We start from the raw sequence: 8,993 nt of genomic DNA, 5'->3' as shown, positions 1-8,993 counted from the left end.
TTTCAGTAATTGTTGGGGCATGACTATGCCATATATATCAGTAGCATTGACACTCTCGGCCGCACTTGTGTCTGTCTCTAGTACCTGTCGGAACGTACTTGTAGCGGTCATTATTCGGGTTCGATCTGGCTCTCTTATATTACCGAATATATATATAAATAAGAGATTATATATTAAGAGTAAAACAGTTATTAAAATATCACCAACAATTTTTATCAGTTTTTTTGGACAATGTTTGGGCGGCCATGAGCGTGAAATTATTATATCGTGAAACATTCGGTTCGTGAAAAAGGTTGTTCCGTGATAATGATACGATATGTAGGTTATTATAGGGCACGGAGGGCGAATGACACAAATGCGGGTATTCTTCTAACCCTTGTATCAGTTTTAAAGTAGCTTTGCAACACAAAAAGGATATTCCAAACACAGAAAGCTGCACTCGAGTCGCACTCTTCGCCAAATTTACCAGACATTAAGCAATCTTTTGGCAAGTGCTGATACATTTTTCGCTTTTATATGTTGCCACCATAGTTGTTTACGGACGTCCTGGACGAACTTTAAAAAGGTTGCCGAAACTGGGACGAATTTTTTTAACGAAATTGGACGAACATTAACCGAACTTTATTTGCATGCGAAACAAATTGAGCCAGTTTGAAATGTTACTCGAAGGGAGAAATAAACTAAAACAGAAATGACCAGGAAAGCTGGTGTACGTTCACTCCAAAACTTAAAAGCTCTGAACGACCCATTTGCTAGGGAAATACAGCCAATTGGACAGGTGAGCACTAGTGTGGCACTAAGATTCACTAAGATTCACCATATGCTATAGATTTTTTAGATACAATGTAAAGTAGGAGGCCTGTTGCTATAAGTGATGCTCCAGAGGCTCATATTAGGTGCGGTTAAAAAAAAATCGAAATTATGCGGTACCCTACCCGACTATGAAGGTAAATGTGCGGTAAGGTGCGGGTAAATTTATACCAATTATTGCGGCAAATCACCCCGTGCGGGCGAAATTTGTGCCGGGAATTTATAGCGGTTTTCTTTTGCATTTACTCAAGGACCCTTTGGAAATTTAAACGTATACGCCACGCCTCCGCTCTTATCAAAAATAGGGTCTGTTTATTGTGTTACTGAAGGTGTAGTTCTTTACTAAGACCATGATGTACTAATATTGAGATGCAGTTACTCTGGAGAACAGTGGACTTGATCTGGTAGAGATCAGGAGAAGTTATTTTGAAGTCGCCTCTTGATAGTGTCGATCAGATCCCATTGCAGGTATCTTCTGTATCTTGTGTGGTGAGCTTGATGATGGTCACTGGAGAGGCCGACGACCAGGCCCCCTTATTATTAGGGTCTCCAACGTAGATCAGATCATAACACCAATTAGTGACGTATAATTTGTGATGTTGATCACATCAGTAGAATTTAACTGACTGAAATGGGCTAGATACTGGGTTGAGTTCACTGTCAACTCTGTACATCATGGCATTGCATTAAGAAGTACACATGTTCTTTAAGATCTGACCGCTTGACTGGTATATACATATGTGGTGCATTACAAGGGGGAAGCTTCGATTCCAAAAATTGTATTCGAGAGGTGAGGTACTACTAAAAGGTACACGACGTGGTGTCGTACCACATGTGAGAACCACCACCCCCCACCGACGTAAAAGTAAATCGTCTTGACACACCTTTTGATCGCAAACGTGTGCAAGTAAACCGGAAAAAAAATATGTTAGGCTCATAATGTCATAATGATAATTTATGCAAACCTTCACTTGCGATGACTCCACCCAACTTAATGAATTGTGCGAGAAGATGGAACAATCAAAACAAATGCCCCCAAAGATGAGAAATAAAATAAATGGGTTAATGCGTGTTAGGCATTAGGTAAGTTTGCATAAGGTTAGTTAGGAGTTAATTTGTTAAGTGAAATTGAATCATGAGATTGGGAAAATGAGAACATTGTATCAATTGTTAAGGCAACCAAATATATTAGCCAACATATCATGTGGGTATTAGAAATTTTTCTATGAACGTAGTGATCAGCGAGTGTCAGCTTTATTTCGGCGGACGAGCCTCGGTCCCCTCCAAAAGATAATCTTTATTGACAATTATAGTTAAGATAGTAGTACCTTCTGTGTAAAAGAACTAATGGTCAGTCTATAAACAAACATGAAAAGCAGTGTGCTCCTACCCCTTGTCTTAGCTGTTTATCAAAAACACGTGATTCGATCATGTGATGTTATCTAATGGTAAACAGGGTTTATTTGTTTTATTTCGTGTTGTATGGTAAAGTATTAACACAATTAAAACTATAATATTATGGTGAACAGAGTCGGACTTGTGACTCTACTCTGTAAATCTAGCCATTTCTAGGTCAATTAAATTATACTGATGGATCCACATCACTAATCATACGTCACTATTGGTGTCTCATGATCTGATCTCCCGAATAAATGAGGGGGGCCTGGCCGTTCGGTGGCAGCCGGTCACTGTGTGTAGCTGTTCGTTTTTTTAGAATACGGTTCCATGACGTTGTTGATGTGATATAGGTAAAGCAGATTGATGTGGTGAAAGTGTACGAATGATAACTGTACACTTTAATCGAAGTACGGTACCGACGAGGGTTCCATAACGGCCTGGGTTCCACGGTCCCGCGCTCACTCTGCCACGGGCTGGGTCACCGGGCCGTCGACGAGTCCAACTCGGCGCGCGTCTTGGTAGGTTATAAACCTACAAACTGTAGTCAAAAGTGGCAGATGGTGTTTACTGTTAGTATGAACACATAATATTAGTATGAACCTATCGTACAACTGAAGGGCATGTAAGAACGCGACAATGATGGCAGTTATACAGGAATGAGCACATTCTCGTTTAACTGAAATGTGAACTGTCAAAGTAAATATATTAGTATAGTGCCGCGTTACTTGACATGGTAAAAACGATCGTTTAGTGTCAAATTGAACGACTAAAGATTGTAATACACGTGATAGCATAGTTGTTACGGACGTCCTGGACGAACTTTAAAAAGGTGCCGAACTGGACGAATTTTTTAACGAAATAGACGAACTTTAACCGAACTTTAACTTTACTAAGATCACTAAGATCACATATGCTATAGATTATTTAGATAACAATGATAAGTTGTGAGCTGTTGCTATAATTGATGCTTAATTGTAATCTGTGAACCAGCTCTGTTTATATTGAAGTACAAGTCATGATCTGTTGTTGATCTAGTTTTTTTTCAATACAAGTATGTATAATATCTAACTGTATCATTTGTTTACAAGTGTAATAGTGATCGCACCTAAGCCATTCATTATAAAATCAAAACATATGCCAAGAAAATTTACGCAACGAATTTTCACGAATTTTCACGAATTTTTAAAAGGTGCCGAACTGGACGAACTTTTTGCATTTCGTCGACGAACTTAACAACTATGCGTGATAGTGATACATTCATACACGGTTGTATCTTGTTGTATCATACACAAAATGGCCGATGTTCCTCGTGACAAATAGGCGGCAAACTTTTAACCAAGCAAACAGTAGATAGCACAGCTTAATTCCTGTAGATTATGAATATTATTATCAACTTATTTAGTTTGAAGACAAAAAGGTATTTAAAGTTTAAAAAGTTGTGGAATGTGCTAACATTGGATTTAGATTTGTATTTAAAGACTTCGGCTTATTTTGCAACTTTCCAGTATCGTTATCGTTATTGAAATCATTATTATATCTACTGAAGGTTTAATTAAAACCTGTCAGATACACTGAATATTGTTCTGATTTATACTTATAGCACGTGTGATAAAGAGAAATTATGGTTAATTTAGTTTTGAACTGTTTTATCTTTAGTTTCACTTGTTGGTTCTTTTCAGGTATGCAATAGAGAAACACCTACAAGAATCAGAGCCGAACTGGAATACTATTAGTCAACTGTTTATTCGACTGAGCAAACATACGCCTGACTTCACCCAGGTCTTCAAGCTGTGGTCTCAGTACGCCTCCAAGTTAGTAACCAATTAGTTACACTATATTTATCAAGTAACAAGTTAGTTACACTATATTTATCAAGTAACAAGTTAGTTACACTATATTTATCAAGTAATAAGTTAGTTACACTATGTTTATCAAGTAACCAGTTAGTTACACTATATTTATCAAGTAACAAGTTAGTTACACTATATTTATCAAGTAACAAGTTAGTTGCACTATATTAATCAAGTAACAAGTTAGTTACACTATATTCATCAAGTAACAAGTTAGTTACACTAAATTCATCAAGTAACCAGTTAGTTACACTATATTTATCAAGTAACAAGTTAGTTACACTATATTCATCAAGTAACAAGTTAGTTACACTATATTTATCAAGTAACAAGTTAGTTACACTATATTTATCAAGTAACAAGTTAGTTACACTATATTTATCAAGTAACAAGTTAGTTACACTATATTTATCAAGTAACAAGTTAGTTATACTATATTTATCAAGTAACAAGTTAGTTACACTATATTTATCAAGTTACAAGTTAGTTACAATATATTTATCAAGTAACAAGTTAGTTACACTATATTTATCAAGTAACAAGTTAGTTACACTATATTTATCAAGTAACAAGTTAGTTACACTATATTTATCATAACAAGTTAGTTACACTATATTAATTTAGTAATAATTAACCGGTTTCCTGATGCCCACTCCAACCCCTGATGTCTCCAGGTTCCCAGAAGACGAGGCTGCGTGGATGGTATGCGAAGCCTGGAACCGCGGCGTATCACGCGACGATTTACTGTCACGTGACGACGTAACGCGTGAGTTGTGCCAGCTTGCGTTAGAAGTCACGCAATTGTTACCCAGCTACAGAGACGTGTATCAGCAACATATGAGACCTATTATTGAACAACGTGTGACGAAGGGAAGCATGCGTAGTTAGTGAGTTTGGTTTCCAGATGATATTGATTTATTTATGATTTATTCACGAACACATCATACATACACAGATCACAGTTGAACAATTTGCTTCTCGTTGAACTGTTTAATTAACTATATTTTGAGTATTTCTTTATACAGTAGTTATTAAATTTAATAAGTTGATAAATCATTAATTTTTTCCGTTCACACTCTTTTGTAAAAAGACAATAGTGAAAGGTTACGAATGGACGTTTTTGCAGAAAAACGTGGATTTTGGAGAACGAGATAGGTGGGTTTAAATATGTCGTCCGTCCTTTCGTTAGTTACCATGACAACTAGCGCGCAGTGCAGCGCGCGAGTATTGCTTGCGGAGATATGATGTATATAGCTAGCATGTCAATAAATGCGCGGCGTGAGTGTATTAATTAATGTATAGTATTAGGTAATGAGCCCAATTTGTACGTGGCATGCGTACTCGTAGTATAGTGTACTATGTGTATATTATTATTATGCAGTGAGCTGATTAGAGCTTATATTTATAAATATAGTGAACGGAAATCTAGCGTCCGCCAAAACGAAACAACGGGCGCAATTCTTGTTGTATTTGTAAGATCCGAAATTTCGATTCCTATAAGAAATCAGATGAGATTACTCATATAATACTGTATATTATGTCCAAAAGAATTCTGATACAAATATATTTTGTAGTTTTAAGTATTATATGAAATTACACGTTTTAATTTATTTCAAACGTTCATTAAATGACAAATTATAGTTTCAAAAAGGTTTTCATGACAAAAATCATTTTGTACTTTAAATTTGATTATGTTTGTTGAGGTTTTGTTAGATATTTATTAACTTCAATAAAATGATGTCTAAGTATGTAATAATCTCTACTATAATTCAGAGAATTCCCTTTGTACACTGTACACTGTACGTACGACCGCCCACGTGCAAATTAGATGAAAAATAGGAATTTAGGTAACAACCAAAAGGTTCCATAGCAACGGTGTTTTAATGCACACATGCACGTGCAAAGATTGTTTTAACGTCATTTTGATCGGTTTTGTGGTAATTACGTTGTGTTTAAAGTGTTTTATATTTAAATTGGCTGTATCTTCGGTCGGGATGGATCTTTTTTGATGCGATTAAAACTTTCTTTCAAAGAATACTACTAGCTTCGTCCCTGTTACCACGGGCTTTCTAGTCTATATTATAATTCAAAGAATTATTTTTGTACGACCGCCCACGTGCAAATCAGATGAGAAATAGGAAGTTACATAGTAACCATGGTAATGGTGTTGAAACACGCACATGCACGTGCAATGCACAATGATCGTTTTAACATCATTTTTATCAGGTTTGTGGTAATTACGACTACGTTGTGTTCAGTGCGAGCTACATTTTAATGGGCTGTGTAGTTGTGATATTTTTTGATGCTACAAAAACTGACTACAAAAGAATATTATTACCTTCCTCCCTGTGACCACGGGTTTTCTAGTCTATACTATAATTCAGATAATTATTTTTGTTTGCACGACCGCCCACGTGCAAATAGATGAGAAATAGGTAGTTGCAAAGTAACCATGGTAACAGTGTTGAAATGTGTACGTGCACGTGCAATGATTGTTTTAATCATCATTTTGATCGGTTTTGTGGTAATTACGTTGTGTTCAGTGCAAGCTACATTTTAATGGGCTGTATAATCGATTATGACGGAGACTTTTGATGCTATAATAACATAAACCCGCCACGCAAAGGGTTTATATAACAGATCATCCCGCGCTAGCGGGATGATCTGATAAACACATACGAGTGCGCGTAGCGCACGAGTTTTGTGTTAATATGTAATCCCGAAGCGCCAGCTGAGGGATTACATTTATTTAGCCCTGAGCGTGAAGTGTTTATGGATTATAATTATCTCCGGCGATTTCGACAAGGGATTTATACTTTAGAAGAGAGTGATTAAACTCCAACAGAAACAAGAAAGCACTCTAAAATGTAGTTGAGTCGTTGAACAGGAATTTGGTCAAAGTCATTGAAGTCACGAGCAAATCTGGATGACTGAAGCCAAGAATTAAATTTGTTTAGAGCCCAGTTGTTGACTCTAACTGTACTGCCCGGAACACGATTGGAAAGCAGACCATCAATCTGAATGTCAAACCGATCTGTCATAGTGGAGCAATAGCTTGAACGTTAGCAGGAACAAGAGCTGGAAGGAGAGCAAGCAAAACAATATTATTTTTAGGGCACGGACAAGGGTAGCTGGCTAGTCGCCAACTTCTCACGCCACGCGTTGGAGAAATTCCAAGAATTAGCTGCTTTGGCAACGTTTTTGCGGGAATTTGCGTGTAAAAGAAGTGGACGGTTACGATGTTTCATATCACGTGGTGCGCTTTCGTGTCACGTGGTATAGACTCGGCGTATGCTATTGGTGGCACGTGACGCGCCCACGTGATCGCGCGTCTAACTGTTCTACTATTATCGAGTTCTAATCAGCAGTATCATTGATTATTGTAAGTCGGAGAATTGAATGATAAACATCAGTAACGCATCGCGCTACAAGATTACACCACGTTATAACAGTAACACGTGATTGGAACATTTAACATTTTCGCCGATAACTCGCCATGAGGGGCCGGGAGCATTTTAACCCTTTACCCTATGTCATATAAAGCGGCGATCGCGATTCTGACTTAGGCGCAGTTTATATCTCCGCCAAAAGCATCACATTTTAGCATTAATGCGCGTAGTTTTCTCAACTATTTTCACAGTCGCGCCTTCCTGAAGTTACATTAAACAGCCACTTTTGCTTCCTAACATACCAGTTTATAGGAAGCAAAATATTATATATAAGTAAAGTGCAAGAAACCGAATTCGAACTTGGCACATTAATAGCATGGCCGAGACGATATTGTACATGGGCGATATTTAGTAGAGAATAAACCGGTACCTACGGTGTACCGGTACCGGTATACCTACGGGGTGATATTAGTACAATTTGGTTAGAACACCTCCTCCCGTATTATTGAGAATAAATTTACTTTTCAATACAATTGTGCACTTCAGTCGTATAGTAAACCGGCAGTAAAGCATGAAATGCTTTAATGATAAAAGATTCGTTTGTTATATAATAATGCTTTTTTTGAGTCGAGAAATACAATATATGATGTTACAAAAAACAACTTTAAAGAACGATCAAAATTCTTACAAAGTTTTATTATAAAACTCTGTGACTGTTAAAAAGTATTAGGTAAATGATTCTTTTAATTCTGCCTTGATGGTCTGTAGCTTTTTCTCCTGTTTCCCATTTTGAGGAAGTCAACCCTCTTCTTAGAAATTGTGCAGTAGAGTGTCGACGGGTCTGAGAACTCCAACGAATGAGGCATGATATCTTCTTCTTCTATGTAATAGTTTAATTTATGTAATTTGTGTTTCAGCATCGTTGTTTCAAGCGATAGCAATGTTAACAAGTCTTTTCAAAAACTTGTTAACATTCTGAGTTATATTATTGTCATAACAACGAATAAAATTTATTAGAGTTGAGCTATTCCTAGTCCTTGCTATGACAGTATTAAAACTACAATAATTGTCACGAGATGTTTGATCTAGTGGCTAGAGTTGAGCTATTCCTAGTCCTTGTTATGACAGTATTAAAACTACAATAGTTGTCACGAGATGTTTGATCTAGTTATTAGAGTTGAGCTATTCCTAGTCCTTGTTATGACAGTATTAAAACTACAATAGTTGTCACGAGATGTTTGATCTAGTTATTAGAGTTGAGCTATTCCTAGTCCTTGCTATGACAGTATTAAAACTACAATAGTTGTCACGAGATGTTTGATCTAGTGGCTAGAGTTGAGCTATTCCTAGTCCTTGTTATGACAGTATTAAAACTACAATAGTTGTCACGAGATGTTAGACCTATAAGTGGCTAGAGTTGAGCTATTCCTAGTCCTTGCTATGACAGTATTAAAACTACAATAATTGTCACGAGATGTTTGATCTAGTGGCTAGAGTTGAGCTATTCCTAGTCCTTATTGCTATGACAGTATTAAAACTGTAATAA

General features: G+C 36.7%; 1 protein-coding gene across 1 annotated transcript in view; it reads right to left on the bottom strand.

The window, feature by feature from the left end:
- The window catches only part of LOC134822979 (chitinase domain-containing protein 1-like), a 133,424-nt gene that overhangs the window by 36,802 nt on the left and 87,629 nt on the right, over positions 1 to 8,993 (bottom strand). The gene's annotated exons all lie outside the window — the stretch shown is intronic.

The sequence above is a fragment of the Bolinopsis microptera genome, chromosome 11 (assembly GCF_026151205.1).
Source record: "Bolinopsis microptera isolate Bmic1 chromosome 11, MBARI_Bmic_1.0, whole genome shotgun sequence".
In the NCBI taxonomy this organism is placed as follows: Eukaryota; Metazoa; Ctenophora; class Tentaculata; order Lobata; family Bolinopsidae; genus Bolinopsis; species Bolinopsis microptera.
Note: the sequence above shows the minus strand (reverse complement) of the source record. Positions and strands in the feature narration are given on the sequence as shown.